This window comes from Hibiscus syriacus, unplaced genomic scaffold (assembly GCF_006381635.1).
Source record: "Hibiscus syriacus cultivar Baekdansim isolate YM2019G1 unplaced genomic scaffold, ASM638163v2 tig00110194_pilon, whole genome shotgun sequence".
Lineage (NCBI taxonomy): Eukaryota > Viridiplantae > Streptophyta > Magnoliopsida > Malvales > Malvaceae > Hibiscus > Hibiscus syriacus.
Genome location: NW_024062620.1, coordinates 823,434 through 844,441, shown reverse-complemented (window position 1 = coordinate 844,441; position 21,008 = coordinate 823,434). Strand labels below are relative to the sequence as shown.

The 21,008-nt window shown below is 34.2% G+C and overlaps 1 long non-coding RNA gene and 3 pseudogenes across 1 annotated transcript in view; 2 read left to right on the top strand and 2 right to left on the bottom strand.

Moving 5' to 3' along the window:
• The first annotated feature begins 347 nt into the window (after window positions 1–347).
• On the top strand, window positions 348–1,485 carry LOC120217868 (annotated as a pseudogene).
• A 1,193-nt stretch (window positions 1,486–2,678) lies between these two features.
• LOC120217991 lies at window positions 2,679–3,824 on the bottom strand (annotated as a pseudogene).
• A 1,357-nt stretch (window positions 3,825–5,181) lies between these two features.
• Window positions 5,182–19,153, top strand: LOC120217931 (annotated as a pseudogene).
• Window positions 17,461–21,008, bottom strand: part of LOC120217936 — a 30,641-nt gene continuing 27,093 nt past the window's right edge. The window contains exon 4 of the long non-coding RNA XR_005525203.1: window positions 17,461–17,473. This is a non-coding gene — a long non-coding RNA (uncharacterized LOC120217936). The remainder of the gene's footprint in view (window positions 17,474–21,008) is intronic.

The window sequence follows — 21,008 nt, the reverse complement described above, 5'->3', positions numbered from 1 at the left end:
TGGGTTCAAATTAGAAGTAAAAGAACGAGTTGTTCATAAATACCAAAATAGCAGGACTCAATTGTATATGGATAAAATAACCAAAGAAAGAGGGATAACAAATTTTGACCAAACTGGTAAAAGTTGCCAACTTTAAACCCCTTTTTCTATTTATCGTCAATAAAAAAACAGATTTTTCTTTAAAATTATATGACCAATATTCATAACAACTGTCCTCCAACCTGTACAAATAATTTCAAATGTGGAAACTTTTAATTATTCTTTAAATTTTATTAAATTACAAATCATATGAAATTGTTTTGAATAGAATTAGTTGGGAGCGAAATTCTTGCTTTGAGGTTATTCCTACAAAAAGCTGAACTCTTCCATTCCCTCCATTTGTTTCTCAAGAACATATTTTTTTCCCCGAGAGGAAAAAAATCCCTTAAACCCAATTTTGAAAATCCAGTTTTGTTCTTCTTGAAAGCAAATTTCCTCTTTTTCTGAAAAGAAATATCTGGGTCTATGGCAGAAATGAGGAAGAACAACGCGAAATCATCATCATTATCTGGGTTCTTAAATCGTTCGTTTACAATGTTCGCCCCATCCACATTTGATTCGAATCATCCGAAAGTTCATTTTTTCCACAAGAATCAACAGTCCCAAAATCGAGCTGCTTCCGCTTCCAAATCTCACGATTCAATTGATTCCGTCAAAGGTAAAGTTAAAAAGCTTTGCAGTTTATTCGAATTAGGCAAATCTTCATCATCTTCATCCAACCTACCCAGTGCTAAAGGACATGCCCCCAAGCCTCTTTTAAGAACCTCAAAATCATCGATTTCACCGGGCTATTAATCCTACAATAAGATTACCTGGAACCGAAGATCGAATTGTTGTTTACTTAACCAGTTTACGAGGAATTCGAAGGACTTACGAGGATTGTTATGCCGTTAAGATGATATTTAGAGGGTTCAGACTTTGGATTGATGAGAGAGATATTTCCATGGACGCTGCTTATAAGAAAGAGTTGCAAAGCGTCTTGAAAGTGAGGAAGGTGACTTTGCCCCAGGTTTTTATAAAGGGAAAGTACATTGGTGGTGCAGATGTGATCAAAAGCATGTTTGAAATAGGTGAATTGGCTAGGATTCTTGACGATTTCCCCAGGAGACAACCTGGGTTTGTTTGCAATTCTTGTGGGGATGTAAGGTTTGCGCCTTGTGGGAATTGCAACGGGAGTCGAAAATTGTTCGACGACGACGAAGGCTTCGTCAAGAGATGCTTCGAATGCAACGAAAACGGCTTGATTCGATGCCCATATTGCTGCGATTGAAGCTTTGATTGATTGCTACAAGGTGTTAAAAGGGTACATGATGAAGCTCCCGTTCTTCGTTTGTTAACGTATATTGATGATGTGGATAATGCATTACATGATACATGATGAAGCTCCTCTTCTTCATTTGTTAACTTATATTGATGATGTGGATAATGCATTACATGGTACATAATGAAGCCTCCTGTTCATTCCATGTCTTGTTTAAATGGATATTGTCATTAATAGTATAATGTTATCAAAATTGCATAGCATTTTCATTGTTTCTTTATTTGTCCTTTACGATATTGTAAATATATAGTGATTTCTTTATGCAATGGGCTCGAATATTTCCTAATGGATTTGGGATGAGAATAGTCTATTATATATATGTATATATGCTTTACTCATGTTCTCGAATTCGCTTTTATTGTTGTTGTACCAATGAAGTTAGTCATATTATCAAGACCCTAGAATTCTGGGAAGCGATAGCTGTCAATTCCATCATCAGCGAATTCTGTCATATGATGATTAGATTAATTTATTTTATCAACCGAGATGAATAATAATCATAAACTTAAACTTGACGTACACTCACTAAGAGTTGGTATATAAACTTCAAGCATAAGAGGCAAAGAGATGTATCTTTTCTTCATATATTGTTCATCATCTTCATCCCTCTCTAAGAAAATTACCCATTGCGGCTCTCCCTAATAAGAAGGGATGAATCATCTATAACCTGTAACTTGTATTTTATCATCAACAATTGGTGCAATTAAGGTGGAATACCTACTGACAGAAAGAGAATTAGTTAAGATGAGCTCCTTGGAGCAAATCAACTGGCTTAAATTGCAATCCTCGTCTCAAAACCTGCCCGAGTGTGTCCTAAAATCAAACCGTTGGAGTGTAACTGTAATGTCCATGGGATCCGCTGCGAAAAGGTTCAGTCATGTAGAAGATTAGAATGTTAGTCTTGGGGATATGGACTCTTCCCAAGTCTTCGATGAGACTGTTGATGATCCACTGATCATCACAGCTCGTATAAATGATTTTATTGTTATAAATTTTTTCTTGTCTCCCTTGAAGAGGGGTATCACCAAGGTAACAGACTGCAGTACCTCCACTGCACTTCCACTATCTATTAATATTCTTCTATATTTTGATGTCTGTTACCTTGGTGATACCCCTCTTCAAGGGAGACAAGAAAAAATTTGCGCAAATCACTATCGCCCTCCCTAAGCTATAGAGGCGTTCTTTGATGAGGCTACCCAGTGCCCACTCTGATGTTTTCGCATGGCCTACTTCAGATATACTAATGATGACTGAAATGAACTGTAGGTATAATAGAACTTCTAGTTTCACACAAACCATTCAGTTTCAGATCAAAGTTTTAGTCACGATTCAGCACTAAGCTATTTATTACAAAAAGCAAATTGAAAACAAATGACACCTCATGATCATGCAAAAGCAACATTCTGATCCTGTGAAGTTTTGGATGAGAGTTTAAAATTTTACCTGAGCCATCCAATTTCTGTTGAATAAGCTTCTCCATACGTTCAACCATGGAAGGTGTGAGATAGTTGCTCCAATCTCCCACTTTCCCTTTCCTGAAAAAGGCTTTGTGGGGAGCCCCAGATATGTGTGAACCATTCTTGTTAACTTCCAATTCTCTCAACTTCTCAAACTCACAAATCTTTGCTATTTCTTCAACCACTCCTTGTTTGTCTTCATCCTCTCCTTGTTTGTCTTCATCCTCTGTGAAAGGAACCCCTAAGACCATGGCCAAGTACTTCAGCTGACAACTGATGTCCCCCTTAAGATGTTCATATTTTAGAAACAATATCTTGTTGGGGTTTCTTTACTTGCCTTCCAGTACCCCCAAAACGTGATAAAAAAACGGTCCACTCACAGAGATTCCATGGCAGAACTTGTCAAAAGCTTCATCAAGTGATAGTAACTCTTGGCTTCCATGTCGAAGCGTGTCATTGAAATGCCAAGAAGAAGTGAACATATCCATGGGATTTCTACATAAGTAAACAACTTTACACTGGGAAACTTTAATGGAAGTTGGCAAAGAAGCAAAAGGAACGTGGGTGGCAAAAGCCCTTGGCTTATAAACACAAAGGGTTTCGAGATCGGGACAAGGGTTGTTCAAGTAAAGATCGTACTCCAAGAAACGGACAAGCTGGTGAGGAGTAGAGGTGAGCAAAGGGTTTTGATGCCATGCAAACTGGTTGCGGTACAAAGTTGAGAAAGCTAATGCCTTGAGCCAAGTAGTGCCACATTTTGGGAAAGTGGCGATGATAATATCGGAATCGGATGCTTGGAAATGCCTCTGCAAAGAAATCACAGGTTTTAAACTAAGATCTAAGGACCAAAAGCCTTGATAGAGATAAAGATTGGATCCACTGATCCAAGCTTCTTCTTTAGGGAGGTTTTGCACCAGTTGTTGGACTTCATCATCCCATGACATCTCCACATCTTGGGGTGGTGGTGCTGAATCAATTTCACTTTTGCTGATTTCTGCTGTATCCATAATGAAACTAAACTATCATCTTTTGCATAAGTTTCATCCATTAATAGTAACTGGACACACAATCCACCAACAAAATTGGTTGAAATGTTAAACAACTCACATGGAATCTGAATTAACTCACATGAGAATGGTATATGTTTGATAATCTCGAATGCATGTTTATACGGGTTGTTTGTACACTAAGAGATTTGTTACTATCTATGAACTTTTAATTTCGTGAATTTCCATATATACAAATATACGATTCGTGTACTCCGCGAACTAACGACAACAATCACGTGTCAATCACCTGCTACCCTATAAGTATCTTCAGCGATCACATGTTGATACACGTGACCGCTTTCAATAACAAATTAATCTAAATCATCACTTCTTAGAACGTTACATCAACACCCCTGCCACGAACACTCCTAACTGACACCTATCCAGGATCGTATAAAAAACCATGCAACGATGAGCAAAGGCAGGAACACCTCTTCACAACTAAAACCAAACTAACACTATTAAAACTACTATAATAATCACTGAAACCATCTATCTACCCCTTCAACCGTTATTAATCACTTTACTAGTCAACAAAACTATACTAAACTTCATAGCTTAAATTTAAAATATAAATAAACTCATCAAATATTCTCAATAGTTAAATTAAATGTTGTTTTCTCTTAAATTATTTCTTTCTTAATCTATCATATACCTCAAAGTTAAACAAATGACCAATATGAACATAACATATAAAATGTTATTGTTGAATGTTGGTAGGCTCCAAAATAAAATGAGATAAAAATGATGATTGAAGGATAAAATTGAGAAAAAAAATTAAAGTGTAAAGTAAAAAGTATATATTATAAAAGAAAAATCATGAATAAAGCTAATAAATATTAATCTTTGATTATAATAAATAAATATTGACAACTTATTCATAAAGTAAAAATTATATTTTTTTCATTAATTTTTTAGTTTTATTAAAATAAATTATAAATAATTGTATAAAATTTATATATGTTAATTGATATTATAAATATATTCTTATAATTTATGTTATAGTTAACACATTTTCATTAAATAATTATAATTGATTTCAACCATGATTATATAATTTAATTTCATTCATGGTAATTACTTTTTGTTTCCATACATTTGTGTAAATAATACGGAAAAAAATACACTTATCTAATATTCTCTTCGGCATAAAGAAAAATCATACTCATTTCATCTAAAAGAGAAAAAAAAAATATCTGTTCAAGCTTTGGGGTTTTCTGTTTTCAATCAGATCTGATTATGTTGAATGTCAAATATTGATACCTTGAAAACATGCCCTTGGAATTTGCAATATAATAATAAATTTTTTTGTTTGAATTGTAATGGATTTGGATGATTTCAGATCAGTTCTTGGAACAACTGGTATTGATGTGTGGACTTTTTTAGACACGGCAATCCTGGTAGCTTCTTTGGATTATGGCCAAGAGTTGAAGCAAAGGAGAGATGGGATTGTGGAGAAGCTTTATGCTACTTCCATGGTTACCAGGCGTAAAAGCTTTGATTTTGGTGAGAGATCAAATGGATATGAAGTTAATAAAGAAGGTAGCCCCCATGAAGCTAAACAAGGAAAAGGGTCACCTTTTACACCTCAATCAGACGAAGATAATGAAGAAGATGATGATGATTTGAACCATCATGGAGGCTTGTTTGATGATGAACAAAAAAGGGTTATTGAGATTAAGGAGCGTCTTGAACTACGTGATCAGGTATTCCAATCTTTCTGCAATCATATTGTTGATTTGATAAATTGTTTTGGATTTTGATTTAATGAATATATATATTTTTTAAACTGTTTGTACAGTCTGAAGATTCTTTGGTTGATTTACTTCAAAGCTTGGCAGACATGGATATAACATTTCAAGCTCTCAAGGTAATTATTATGTGGAGAATTTTTTAATTTAGGGGGGAGGGGGAAGTATAATTTCCTGTTTAGTTTGATTTTAAGACCATTGCCATGTTATGGTTCTATCTTCAGGAGACTCACATCGGGAGACACGTTAACAAATTCAGGAAGCATTCATCAAATGATGTTAGGAGATTAGTGAAGCAACTTGTCAGGTTCTAATGGAATTATGGAAATTACATATTTGTTAAATGTTTAGGTTTTTATATGTTTATGCTTGTGTGAACATGTTGAAGAAGCATTTATCAAAGAATGTGTGTGTGTTATATGATTGTATTCCTTGTTTCTTCAGGAAATGGAAAGAAATTGTAGATGGATGGGTTAAGGTGAATCAACCTGGAGAACCTGAACCTGCTGGACTTATGGGTAAAATTATTTTCTAAACTTTAATATGAAGAATTTTTTGTTTTCCGAAAATGTTTCAAAGGTGAATGGAAATTGACATGTCATTGAAGTTAAAATGAATATGAGTATTGTTCAGCTGCAGATGGAGATTCACCACAGCAAAAGCTCCCTCAAAATGGTCACCATCAGGTTAAAGAAAATGTATTTTCATGTGAAATTTGTTTTAAAATTCTGCTTTTTTTGGGTATCTTTCTAAGATTCTGTTCTGTTATAGGTTCCTGATTTTGCATACTCTCCAAATCCACACAGTGAGTATAGAATCTGATTCAAAATTGGATTTGATATTTGTATCTTTCTTTTGTACATTCAATTATTTAACTTTCTTTTCAATAACTTTCCGTTCAACAATTTACAGATGGAAGTTTTGGTTCAGACAAAAATACTTCAGAACCTGAAAGGAAGCCAAAGCCGATCCCTCCTTCCCGGAAAGATCCTCCATCAAGACATACTCACTCAACTCCTCCACAACATGTACAGGTATTAGTACATACCTAATAGGAGCCTCTATTTGCATCGTTACTTTGTTTGATACCAAATTTAGATAGCAAATGCTTACAGAAAGATGTATTAATGCGAAACTGGTGTTTTGACAAATTCCCATCATTTTGAGGCATTTGATTCTCAAGGAAGGAGAGTTTCAGTTTATATTAACAAAAATGTAACCCCTCGTACCAATGTGAATAGCCCGATCCGATCCGGGGGTCACATTAGGGTCACTGGAGCGACCCACCGTAAAAATAATGAAAAATTTAAAACTTTTATTAAAACATGTAAAAGCATAAAATGATTTATTAATATTCAGAAATAAAACAGGTTTTCAGACTCAGATATAAAACAAAATACAATCTACATGACCCTTAATCACATGTATCATCCTCTACAAGCAACGTCGGAAGAACTCCCTTACTGAAATCGATAGTTGCACTAGTACAATTCTTTTAACTTGCAATTGTGAGTAATAGAGTGAGCTTCGAAAAGCTCAGTAACACAGAACTACCAGATGATGCTACATGACATGCAGATAAATGGAAAGCCATATAATTTTCTTATTGAATCAGACGTATACTGGTTTTCGGGATAATCTGAGGTTCCACTGGTAGTTCATCAAGTAGAAACCATGAAGATCTTAGGTCATAGGAAGCATTCATAGTATGACATTTTCAGGAGATCGAATAGAATGTCTAGTGTGTTCCAACAGTACGACAAAATAATAATAGGTACATTAATCAAATGATAGTTCAGTAAATATTATAAATCATACAGTAGTGGAGCTTTTTAAACTCGTAGTTTAAACCATCGTATAAAGAATTAACCTAAGGGAATATCTTAGGGCCTGAGAGCCTACCCAAGAAAGTTTCGGGGCCACGGGACTTACTTAAGAACACATCTTAGGGCCACAGGGCCTACCCGAGAATGATCTCAGGGCTCAGAGCCTACCTAAGAGTCACATTAGGTCTATAAAAAATTTTCAGCTTGATCAGAGCTGTATTTTACAAATCAATATATCCAAGATACAATTTATATTGTGATACAATTCCATAAGCCATCACCATTAAGTCGATACATCCATAAAACAGTAACCGTAGATTTTAGTGTACCTCATGTTAAAATAATAAAACAATTTATTAATATATAGGGAACACACTAGAGAAATCCAAATATTTTCAGAGACATTTTGTAGTTATCAGTATAGATAACATGAACTTGTGCATTTTGATCGGATTCCAGGAACAAAGTCCTACTGAAGAGAATCAATTACTAACCGATCTAATCAGACATTTAATGTTGATACTTTATAATCTCACTATGATTTCATGTGCATCAGAAAAGTGTTCAAGAATAATCGGAGTGATTTGAGTTGATGAAGAATAAACAAATATTTAGGGCAATTACTATCCATGTCAATCGATCAGATTATCGAACAACTTGAGCTGAACAACTCTCATAACTGATGTCAGTAGACTTGTCAATTCATTGCTCCTTCCTGTATTTACTCTATAATACCAACAATTCTTGTTCATAGATCATCTTCAGAATCATCGCTGAATATACGCTAAGGGATCGAACAGGTATCTCAATAATCTTTACTTCGTTTCCACATTACAACAATATCAAGAATTGATGACGTATTTGATTCGTAGTTCATAACCAATATCATACAAGTTCATTGGTATTCCTATACTCATCCAATCACTTACTAAATTCTCCGTCGTTAAGGTTACTTAATTAATTTAGCAATCAAGTCTATTCTGGTTACTTCAGAGTTTTCCAGAGTATTTCAAACATTTATGAATTTCAAATACATATTGTATTTCCTTTCAGTTCAATTTAATCATATAATAAAGGCATTCTGGTATTCGTAGTTGATTTGTCTCACGAATACCCACTTTTTAGTACCATATGTGCTCTAGAGTTGAGATGAGCCAAGTACTTCTAGAATTATCATCGATCCATGTAACACCCCAACCCGTATCCGACCCGGATACGAGTCCGAAGGGTCACATTGACTTTTCAAACAATTTTTCTTGTTTTTTTTTTCTTTTTTTTCGTATAAAATATTGAGTAATTTAAAACTTTTGTACATGTAACTTATTCAAAATATTTCCATAACTATTCAGGCTTACATGTTTTTGACAAAACCGATCAGAGCATATACAATTCAAAAACTTTAATTACATGCCAACTATTTGCAATGTACAGAATACATCGAATTCAAGAGATCTTTTCTGATCTGATCTTCGGTAAGAAGTAACTGACCTGTCTTGCTCCGCATCACTTTTTACTCTTCTCGTAACCTACGTGTGAAACAATCACACGCTAAGTCTATGACTTAGTGAGGCAATAAACATATGTGCAAACTTTAACTAATAATCATACATGAACAATTACTGTTATCATTCATGCAATTCATACACTCTTACAGGTAACAAATACACAAAAGCAACTATATCATCATCTTCATGCTTATCACTATCATTGATTCTTTTTATCATATGATTCAATAAACCATTTGTACAATCATATATCACACATAACATTTCACAAGGAAACAAACATATCATCATATCAAGTTTATTAATATTATCTCGTATTTAGCCCATGTACACTAGTGAGAACTTAAGGTATGTGAGTACATTGAGGTTGTGCACACATATGCTGTCACCACAGCTCGATCAATGTCCCGAAGGACCAGTCCATAGATTCCGAAGAACCTAGGTAATCAGTCCATATGTCCCGAAGGACATAGGTAAACAGTCCATATGTTCCGAAGAACATAGGTAAACAGTCCATATGTCCCGAAGAACATAGGTAAACAGTCCATATGTCCCGAAGAACATAGGTAAACAGTCCATATGTCCCGAAGAACATAGGTAAACCCTCGACCCTTGGCATGCCAACTATACCCCTAGCTCTCATATCACATGACATGGGCATTATCATTTATAACAGTTCACATTACTTATTCATATTCTTTCTCTTATAACCACATATCTTTTCTTTTCAGTCACGTATCACAGGTACGTGTAATCATATATCTAATATCATACGTTGTATGTAATCACATAAACCTTATCTCATAACATATACTTGTTTTCACATATATATTTCATATCATTTCACATATACACTTTCATATCACATGCCATATAAGCTCATAGCTTCTTTCACATATACATGTAGTCACATAGCTTCTTTTCATATTCTCATAGGATCACATAGTTCATATCTTATACTTTGTTTTCTCATGTTCACATATATCATGTCATATGATTCATATCTTTCTCATGCAGTCACATAGTTCAGTTTCACATATGTCATATATATACATTACATAGCACATACTTCTCATAACATTACATTCAAAAGCATGTTAACACATATAATCATGCATACATACAATTCATGTCATTCATATACGTATAATCATATATTCATGCATTCTAACAGAGGAAATAGACTTGTCGCAAGTCTTGTTTCCATTTAGCACCATAAACTAATTAATATGCACTCACCTGGCCTCACTAGTCCCTTTCAATCTCTTATCTTCCCTTTTTATCGATCTTACTTGTCAATGATTTCAGAACTCGTTTAGGCTTTGAATCTACATAATTATACAATTTAAGACCATTATTAGATACCTACACCTTTTAATTGGATACTAGCAACTTAAACGAACTTATTAAACCAATATTAACATTTTCCTATAGGGGGAATCGGTTCCCCCCTGTGGGGGTATCGGTTCCCCTCTGGCATTCTGGAATTCTGTCGCTTGAAGGGGTATCGGTTCCCCTTGAATGGGTACCGATTCCCCTTGCCCAGAACTCATATTTTAAGCTCGAAAATCACTTCAATTCTCTCAAACACTTCATATATCATCCCTTTTCATTCTTAACTCTAGTACACCATACTTAAACCAATCTATATTCATTTATTTCATCTTAAACCTTAGAATTCTATTTCAATATAGAATCCAATAATCATATCAAAATTTTCATGTTATTCAAACATAATTCTAATACTTCTAACTTCTTAATCTCATAGATGACAAGTCAAATTCAACTTAAAATTCAACTTATCAATTCTATTTCAAGATTTGATTCAAGAACTCAAATCTTTAATCTCTATATACCTTTCATCTTGTTGTTTAGAACAATTAAGCTTTCCTTAAGCTTAATTATATCTAATAATCAAACTAAACTTAAATTTCAGCCCATAATCAGCTCAAGAGAAACTCACCTTTGCTTGGCTTCACACTGGAGAAGAGAAAAATGAAGAAGGAAAAGAGAGAAGAGATTTTTTTCTGGAAACTCTCCATCCTTATCCATATATATTCATTTAATTATAATTTCAAGTCTATGACCATTTGCCCTTTAATTTCTTTAACAATTACAAAATACCTTCATCATATGTATCCAATCATCCTTGAACTATTTCATTCTTATTCTTTAGTCATCAAATTCCGAACTTACAATTTGGTCACTAACCCGATATTGAGGATGTTACAAATCTCCCCTCCTTATAAGAAAATTCGTCCTCGAATTTTCACTGCACATCTTAATAAGAACATATCTTCTAATGTTCTTATGTTGCTTCCCTGACTATTCTTTCTTGTCATCATCGGAAAACTTACTTTTCATCCTTTAATTATCCAACTATCTTTTTCGTTATACTTCATCTTCTGTTGCTTATCATATAAACAATAACCAGTAATACCAATCCATTGTTGTCTTTTCTCTCATTCAACTATGCATTCTTCCTTTGACCTTTCTAAAATTCCATATATGTCACTCATCACGTTGACAGTACATCCATCTCATCACTCTATATCATAAATCCATCTATTCTTCATAACTCTCTAATTACTTTATAAACCATACAAACTTGTATTTCGTCATCATTTGACCAAAACACAACTTTAAATCTTCTTCAATTGTGATTACTCATATACTTTAAGGAGTCAAACAATATTTTCACATCACCTTGCACATTTTTCGTGTTCTGTTTCGAACTTATCATTTACACTTCCATACGAATCCTCACTTCATTCACTATATCACATTACGTAATCAAAATATACAACTATATCCAATACTTTCATCACAAAATCTTGTCAGTCAACGCTAACTCTTTCATTCTAAAGTAAATCCTTATCATCTCCACACTTTTTCTTATACACATACTATCCCTTTGTTTCAAATTCATAACTCTGATTTCATTCATATAATGTACTTCTCCTGTAGACAGTAACATCAATTCTTATCATCTATTGTACTTGTATTTCCTTCAACATACAAATCTTTCTCTTACCACACAACCTTCCTATGATCAAACTATACACTGTATCCAAATCCTCTTCATATTGGTTATCATACCTGTCAATATATATAATTCCATACATTTCATTACATACTCTGTTAGCCAATGCGAACTCTTTCCATCTAGAGTACAAACTCTTTTACAAACAATAACCGCGTCACTTGATCTTTTAATATCCTTATGGTGACACTCGTTCACCATTCCATCTTATCCACATAATAACAAGCTTCTCAATTTAATTTCTCCATATGGAGAATGAACATCTTCTAGCATTATCTTCATATCATATACAAAGGTCTGTAACACAGAGCCTTCCTCCAATTCACCCTTGAGATCGGGTGCTCCTAACTCTTTTAACTATTTCGATACATTCATTCTATGAGTTAACAAGTATACAATTTAAAACACATCAGAATATCATTCAACATCATGAACATTCTCTAATCTTATACAGGCATTCCCTGAGGTTTTCGCTCTTCTCCTGCCTGGCCAGGGCAGGTGAATGCTATTACCTTCAGGTCTATCGCCTGGTGCTTCACTTTGGAAGCTCTCATATATTCAGTGCTCATATCATTACTTATATCACATATCACATGTGCATATGATCCTCCAATTCATAATATAACATATGTCATTTGTAATTATTCACAATATCATCTATCATATTATATAACATATATATTTATCTCATAACTCATTCTCAGTATTCATCTTATATCACATAACAATTTAACTCTATTAACAAGACAGCACACTCCTTACCCTATCAGATCATAAAATTTTTCACTTTTAGTTGGCATGTACCTTTTTTAAACTCTTTCGACTTCATTTTTAGCCTAGAATCGGCTAAACCGTAGCTCTGATACCATTAAAGTAACACCCCAACCCGTATCCGACCCGGATACGAGTCCGAAGGGTCACATTGACTTTTCAAACAATTTTTCTTGTTTTTTTTTCTTTTTTTTTCGTATAAAATATTGAGTAATTTAAAACTTTTGTACATGTAACTTATTCAAAATATTTCCATAACTATTCAGGCTTACATGTTTTTGACAAAACCGATCAGAGCATATACAATTCAAAAACTTTAATTACATGCCAACTATTTGCAATGTACAGAATACATCGAATTCAAGAGATCTTTTCTGATCTGATCTTCGGTAAGAAGTAACTGACCTGTCTTGCTCCGCATCACTTTTTACTCTTCTCGTAACCTACGTGTGAAACAATCACACGCTAAGTCTATGACTTAGTGAGGCAATAAACATATGTGCAAACTTTAACTAATAATCATACATGAACAATTACTGTTATCATTCATGCAATTCATACACTCTTACAGGTAACAATACAAAAGCAACTATATCATCATCTTCATGCTTATCACTATCATTGATTCTTTTTATCATATGATTCAATAAACCATTTGTACAATCATATATCACACATTTCACAAGGAAACAAACATATCATCATATCAGTTTATTAATATTATCTCGTATTTAGCCCATGTACACTAGTGAGAACTTAAGGTATGAGTACATTGAGGTTGTGCACACATATGCTGTCACCACAGCTCGATCAATGTCCCGAAGGACCAGTCCATAGATTCCGAAGAACCTAGGTAATCAGTCCATATGTCCCGAAGGACATAGGTAAACAGTCCATATGTTCCGAAGAACATAGGTAAACAGTCCATATGTCCCGAAGAACATAGGTAAACAGTCCATATCCCGAAGAACATAGGTAAACAGTCCATATGTCCCGAAGAACATAGGTAAACCCTCGACCCTTGGCATGCCAACTATACCCCTAGCTCTCATATCACATGACATGGGCATATCATTTATAACAGTTCACATTACTTATTCATATTCTTTCTCTTATAACCACATATCTTTTCTTTTCAGTCACGTATCACAGTACGTGTAATCATATATCTAATATCATACGTTGCATGTAATCACATAAACCTTATCTCATAACATATACTTGTTTTCACATATATATTTCATATCATTTCACATATACACTTTCATATCACATGCCATATAAGCTCATAGCTTCTTTCACATATACATGTAGTCACATAGCTTCTTTTCATATTCTCATAGGATCACATAGTTCATATCTTATACTTTGTTTTCTCATGTTCACATATATCATGTCATATGATTCATATCTTTCTCATGCAGTCACATAGTTCAGTTTCACATATGTTCATATATATACATTACATAGCACATACTTCTCATAACATTACATTCAAAAGCATGTTAACACATATAATCATGCATACATACAATTCATGTCATTCATATACGTATATCATATATTGCATTCTAACAGAGGAAATAGACTTGTCGCAAGTCTTGTTTCCATTTAGCACCATAACTAATTAATATGCACTCACCTGGCCTCACTAGTCCCTTTCAATCTCTTATCTTCCCTTTTATCGATCTTACTTGTCAATGATTCAGAACTCGTTTAGGCTTTGAATCTACATAATTATACAATTTAAGACCATTATTAGATACCTACACCTTTAATTGGATACTAGCAACTTAAACGAACTTATTAACCAATATTAACATTTTCCTATAGGGGGAATCGGTTCCCCCCTGTGGGGTATCGGTCCCCTCTGGCATTCTGGAATTCTGTCGCTTGAAGGGGTATCGGTTCCCCTTGAATGGGTACCGATTCCCCTTGCCCAGAACTCATATTTTAAGCTCGAAAATCACTTCAATTCTCTCAAACACTTCATATATCATCCCCTTTTCATTCTTAACTCTAGTACACATACTTAAACCAATCTATATTCATTTATTTCATCTTAAACCTTAGAATTCTATTCTCAATATAGAATCCAATAATCATATCAAAATTTTCATGTTATTCAAACATAATTCTAATACTTCTAACTTCTTAATCTCATAGATGACAAGTCAAATTCAACTTAAAATTCAACTTATCAATTCTATTTCAAGATTTGATTCAAGAACTCAAAATCTTTAATCTCTCATATACCTTTCATCTTGTTGTTTTAGAACAAATTAAGCTTTCCTTAAGCTTAATTATCATCTAATAATCAAAACTAAACTTAAATTTCAGCTCATAATCAGCTCAAGAGAAACTCACCTTTGCTTGGCTTCACACGTGGAGAAGAGAAAAATGAAGAAGGAAAAGAGAGAAGAGATTTTTTTCTGGAAACTCTCCATCCTTATCCATATATATATCATTAATTATAATTATAATTCAAGTCTAATGACCATTTTGCCCTTTAATTTTCTTTAACAATTACAAAATAACCTTCATCATATGTATCCAATAATCCTTGAACTATTTCATTCTTATTCTTTAGTCATCAAATTCCGAAACTTTACAATTTGGTCACTAACCCGATATTGAGGATGTTACAATCCAAACTTGAGAAGACGAACACACATTCAAATGATATCTATGTCATTCAGGTATTGACATAACATTAGGGTTGATCTACTCACTTAAGTCATGTTTCATAACTTTTAAGAGTAGTACAACACTTATGTTTATTTGAAATCTTTAATTAACCCAAAACATTTACTTATTCTATGTCATAAGGGCATTTTTTCATTTTGGTGCTCAATGTTTTTCCAATCATTTCAAAGCTTGAGGATATCCATTCATTCCTAGGCTTAGTGATATTCTTGAGTCATTTCTATTACAGGGGTATTTTGGTCATTTTACCGATCTAAGGTATTTCAATCATTCTTTTCCGTCTGATCTTAATATTTAATTTAATTTTATCATTTACTTCAGTCCTTTCAAATAATTCTGACAAAAGAGCACAATCGATAAATTATTCTTCAGGTATTTACTCATAACTCGAAGATTTTTTGGGTCAAGTGCTTTCTTAGATTTTACAAACGGAATATCAAAATTTTTTTGTACAAAGACATGATCTTAACAAATAAATTCGTAATTTATTGGGTTAGGAACGAAATCTCAGGGTACTTTCTCATTCCGGGTCAACTCAAACTATTTTTACTTCTTAAGGGCATTTTTATAATTTCTTAACCAAATAATTTCGGTATTAACTCTTAACGAAAATAATTATAATTTAAAGATCCTATGGTTAATTGCTTCCCCGAACATCCACTGATCTTGAAATGATTCCTTAACAGACTTCTAGTATCTTGCACAAATCCTCTTGGGGTTAAAAACCGGTTATCCAAATTTTCTAAACAAAACTAGCATTTCTTATGCACATATGTAGTTTTATCAGATCAATATGTCTTTTCAGAGTTATTAATCAACTTTCAGGGACAATTCTTGTCATTTTAGAATATAAGGGTATTTTCGTAATACCCTACCGGAGTATTCTCGTAATTTCTCATCAAGTACCTTTAACATTTAACATTTGATGAAATAAATTATATAATACATATCCAGACTAATTAATTTATCACTAATCACGAAACTCGTAATATAATTCTAGCAATCCCTCAATTTCTTATATCAGTCATCCGAGCCGTATTTAGTTACCGAATTTTTACCGTATCCATATCGAGTGTATGAATTAATTAAATACCCAAATGAGACCAAACATATTCATTCATGCATGTACCAATGCCAACATGTTCCATAAAAGCATGAAAAGGTAGTAATGTATTACCTCAATTTCCGTGTCATACAGATCGACCATATAAATTATATTCGAACGGCCTCGATCTTTAATTCAACTTCCAATAATTCATCAAATACATAACAATAGAAATTTCATAAAAAACGGGGCTTAATTCCGAAAAACGGATCGAATCGAGTGATAAATCAGTGAAAAACAACTTATTGGGTTTGAATTTTACGAAACGGATTTCGAAATCATTCTCATGACGTTAAAAAACCCAAAATATTACTATTTAATTCCAACTCACCAACTTGATTTATAGCTTCCAATATTTTCTAACGAACACGGACAATCTATCGTACAAATACGACTTCAAATAATTTTCCTCATCATAAAAATAACTTTTTAAAATCTAATTAATTATTTGGGAACCCAATTGTTAAAACTAAAAATGGTAGGAGTCAATATAATTTTTAATCAATATAATTAGTGACTAAATCGATCTTAATAAAACCATTATACCATAATCATAACAATATTAAAGCTAAGAGACAAAGGTTGATATTTTAACAACTTGGATGGCTTAACTTGTAATTTATCCGTTGCTAAGAGTAGTGTTCCACCGTCAGAATCTCTAAACTATTTCCAAAACTACGTAGTTTTGGTTAATATGTAAGTATCCATTTGTAAGCTAAATTCCCCCTGCATTTCTCATTTATTTAACATTTCATTTCTTTTACTATTTCCCAACGAAAGACTCTGTAGGGAGATAGAGAAGCTTCGTCGGCCGGCCACCAAACTCCGATAGCCACCACTTCGGCCGTCGTCATTGATCGTCGGTCTAAGTCCAAACTTTATCATCCAAAGCATCTTGGTCTCCACATCAAGAATCCGACCTTCGATCGTCAAGAAACCCGTAGATCTACAAAAAAAAACATTCGGTTTTCTCAAAGCGAAACACTCCGAATAATCTCTATAGGGGCACATCAATGCTATTAGCAACCGCATCAATCAATGCCATTTCTAATCCAGCTAGAAGCAAATTCGCTTCCAGGAAACATTTCTGAAATCTGATGTAAAACCAAATTCAAAGTCACTGGAGGTCCCTAGCTAAGAGATTCACAAGCTTCTCTCACTTTCTCAAGAATAGTAGCTTGGTTCCAATTAACCCATGGAACCACTGGAATCTCACCCCACCCAACACAGCCATTGTTGAGCTCAACTCGGCAGCCGCATTCTCAACCTGTTCAAGCGTCGAACACCCAATGGTCACCGGTTCTTGAAGCCCAACATTCAGTGGTTTCCCTTCAGCACTATAAACATCAACCCAGAAAATCTCAGTCAAGTTCTTCAACCCCAAGCTTGTTCGTGGCCTTTCAATTATTTCGCTAACTGATGATAGCTCATCAGCTCACTGCTGCTAGGGTTGGAGCTGGCAATGAAACGACCCTGCAAGGCTCTTCGATGGTTAACGACAGATAGAGAGAAAAGTAAAAAGCTTGTTGGACAACTGAAACAGAATGAAGCCATCGGATAAGATGATTGAACTTGGCTTCCTTTGTTAATTTTCAGCAAGTAATCATTAAACAAAGTAACCAATCAATGTCATTCTTTAATTTTTTTTAATTATGGAATGCCGTTATCTTTATTTTATTCCTATTTCACCCAACATTTTATCCACATTCTATATAATTCTGAACAAACCACGTGAATGTTATAATTAACTAAAGATTGGGGTGTTACAAAAAGGCCAAGGGAGACCTCAAATTAATTTAACCATCTTAGTGTTGCCACTTGCCAGTTGCACAAAGGATTCAGTTGATGAGTTGATATTTGTATAGATTTTGTCATGCTATTTGTTGTATCACCTTTCTGGGGGTTTCGTAGAGACGGAGAGAACAAAAGGAAAGCAATTTTGACTCTGAGAGGCTGGCTTCTGCAAGGAAAGGCTTCAAGAAAGTTACAAAGAAGCTGAAAATGGTTTGCTTTCTACTCTTCTTCCGCAGTTTACTTCATCTTGAATTCCTCACTTTGGATTCATACTAAATGTGATTGTCTGCACTTTTGTGTGCTTTTTGAAGCCAAAAAGCAACGAACGGTACAAGTGATGGACATTCAGAGCTACCAAAACCCAAGAATACCTTCTTTGGCAAAAACAAGGGAGGTGGTTCTCAAGGGAGGCACTGGTGACTGGGTGAATGAATTTAGATTAAATAGCATCCTATCTTTGGTTTTTCATTTCTATTTTCCGCTGTGAATGTTGTATAAGATAGGAGTACTCTTCGTATCTTTTATAGGTTATCTTTCCATGTTCTTTCACGGATATGTATTGAACTATTTATCAATCACTTGAATTTCTTGAGGGCCATGGACATCCATAGCTGCTCAATTGGGGGTGAATGATGCTTCTTTGTTTGATACATGTTACCCTTTCCCCATCCCAAATGTTCGATTTTTTGATTTGTAATATTACGAGTTTTCTTAGAAGATAACTCCATGTCTTGGAGGTATGTTACTATCTTTCATTTTTTATCAACGCAAGCTGACTCTTCCTTGATAATAGCTGACATAATAGGCAAACTGATGGTTTAAGTTAATGCTACTCCTGGGTAGGTGTACTTTTCGGGGTATGGTACTTTTTAAAATTTCTGTTTGATAGTCAGCAGTAATGTTTGATTCAACTGCGAGATACCATCTGTTAAACATTGATAGGTTATGCAGAGAACTGCCTTTTATTTTTTGCGAAACGTTTTCTGATGCCATGTATATGATTAGCACTGTTTTTCCTTGATTTCTAGCTAGGATCCTCAGGTGGCATGGGGGAAATTGGAGGACTTGTTAAAGTATTATGAAAATGGCATTGGGCTAGCTAGATCGTGTATTTAGATTTTTTGACCGGAAACCTAACCAGAATCAGATTATGGTTATTGAGAGTGACTGATGTGGTGTTTCATTTTACTGTTAATCTTTGCTGGTTATATGATAAGGCTCCTTAACTTCTAGCATCTGTAGAGAGAGTCAAGGGTGCTCTGCATGGTTAACACAAATTTATATTAAGAGTGAGGTTGATCTATCGTGTGCTCTCTTCTGTGGTACTGCATTTTCATTGATGACTTTTAGCTTATTTGTTTCCAGTAGTTGCTTGTACTTGGAAGTTGCTTGAATCAAGTTTGTTACTACCTCTTTAACTGTAGCTTCTTTGCAGTCAACCTAGTACTTCTATTCCTAATGTTGCGTGGATTCTGGTAGGTGTTGGATGTGGGCATGCGTCCAGCAAGGGTATGCTCAATTTGTCCAAGTTTTCCTTATATTTGGAAAATCATACGCCCGTAACCTTGTCCAAATATGTGTCAGATACGGTTGTCGGACATGGTGGTTTAGGGAAAACGGGGAGTAGAAGCAACATAATCTGTTACTCTTTGTGCAATTATATTCTTTTCATAGGTTGCAAACCTTTTCTCTCAGCTATCTAATTTTGTGAGATTTTTCTCACTTCAAACTGAATGCTTAGGAAAACATGATTCATTACCCCATCCACAAACTCAAAACCATGGTCTTCCCCTCGAGCAAAACAAAAGAAATAGAAGACATGTCAAACTTACTTCCACCTTTCTGTTCTCTATAAGATGCTGTTTAGTTAACCATTTTCTTGATAGTTTTGGTTTAAGGTTGTGCGGTCATCCTTCACTATGTTTTAAGCAGAGAAAGAGTAATAAGGCTCTCTCTATAAGTGCTTTGCATCTTACGAAACGATCGATTACACTTTGGCCTTTGTGCTATGACCATAACCGACAAGATGAAGCGGCCTTAAGCTTGTTATGCCGGTTGGTGGATGCAGTCTATCAAATTCTACAGGTACTCACTATAATCTCAGTAGACTTGTTTTCTTCAGTGAATTCTAGTTTTGTTTTAAGGTGAAACTACATTTTTCTTAAACTAAACAAGCATGAGCAAGCTATGTTGGGGAACCTGTGGGTGACATCCATGATTTATAGCTCCTGTGAAGTTCGATGCGTTGATGATCCTCAACTTACTTGCATGAATCATCTTTTATATCTCCCATCAGCTTTTAATGACTTCAACTTGCATTTATCAAGTGCTTATGTTCTTCTACTAGGAATATTTTTCCCTATTTCCTACAAATTTCTTTTTGCAGGTTAAGGTTCTATGTTAATCAAATAATAACAAGAAAACCATTCTAAACATTTAAGAGCTCAAAAATCTAACTTTGAACTCATTTTATCTTTCATTAAATATTAATTTGTTGTGTATTATAATTTTCATTTTAATGTTCTTAGATGAATGTGAACTTAAATTGACAAATATATTACCTTGTGACAGATATGTAAATGAAAATTTTTAACTACGAAAAGAATACCTTATATCCGCTACTTTCACTTGACATTCCTAA